The sequence below is a fragment of the Schistocerca nitens genome, chromosome 6 (assembly GCF_023898315.1).
Source record: "Schistocerca nitens isolate TAMUIC-IGC-003100 chromosome 6, iqSchNite1.1, whole genome shotgun sequence".
Lineage (NCBI taxonomy): Eukaryota > Metazoa > Arthropoda > Insecta > Orthoptera > Acrididae > Schistocerca > Schistocerca nitens.
In genome coordinates, this window is record NC_064619.1 from 182,968,046 (window position 1) to 182,969,213 (window position 1,168).

Genomic DNA, 1,168 nt, shown 5'->3' on the forward strand with positions numbered 1-1,168 from the left:
ACTGCATGTAGGGGTGGACATGGTCCCCAAAGATAGTTGCATACTTGTGTTGATCCATTGTGGCTTCCAGAATGACGAGATCACCCAGGGAATGCCACAAAAACAAAGCCCAGACCATAACACTCTCTCTTCTGGTCTCGACCCTTCCGACGAATGTACACAGGGCCACAAACGCCAACAGCCATCTGTTCAAGGGAGCACAAAATGTGATTCATTCGAAAAGGCCACCTGTCACCATCAGTGGGCGTCCAGTTGCGCTACTGACGTGCAAAATCCAGCCTTTGTCGCCGATGAACAGCAGTCAGCATGGGTGCATGAACCAGGCGCTGGCTGCGGAGGCACATAAGCAGGAACGTTCGCTGAATGGTCGTTGAGGAGAGACTGTTGGTAGCCTATGGGTCCGCCTGGCTGGTCAGTTGCTCAACAGTTGCACGTCTACCCCTGTGCACATCCACGAAGCCATCATTCACCACTGTTCTTTATGGCCATTGTTGCACCACATTTCCCTCGGTCCCATTTTACCATGCACGCTATACGTTAACCAGGACAATGGCCTTTCCGCAGTGGATACACCGGTTCCCGTCAGATCACCGAAGTTAAGCTCTGTCGGGCGTGGCTGACACTTGGATGGGTGACCATCCGCGCCGCCATGCGCTGTTGCCATTTTTCGGGGTGCACTCAGCCTCGTGATGACAATTGAGGACTTACTCGACCGAACAGTAGCGGCTCTGGTCACAGAAAACCATCATACCGACCGGGAGAGCGGTGTGCTGACCACACGCCCCACCTATCTGCATCCTCACCTGGGGATGACAGGGTTGCCGTATGGTCCCGATGGGCCACTTGTTGCCTGAAGGCGGAGTGCTTATACCTTAACCACGGCGGCACGTGAACATTTTACAAAGTAGCCATTGCGGAAATGCTTCCATCTTGGCCCAAAATCAAATGATCATGCCCTTTTGGACGTCTCGGCATTAGGACAAGGACTACACTGTTTCCCGCCTCCACCAACACCCTTCATACACTGAAGACCCAAAGAAACTGGTGCACGTTCCTAATATCGTGTAGGGCTCCTGGGAGCAAACAGAAGTGCCCAACACGACGTGGCATGAACTCGACTAATGTCTGAAGTAGTGCTGGAGGGATTTGACACCATGGATCCTGTAGG

At 53.1% G+C, this 1,168-nt stretch overlaps 1 pseudogene; it reads left to right on the forward strand.

The window, feature by feature from the left end:
- Positions 1–545: 545 nt before the first annotated feature.
- Positions 546–663, forward strand: LOC126191813 (5S ribosomal RNA; annotated as a pseudogene).
- Positions 664–1,168: the final 505 nt, after the last annotated feature.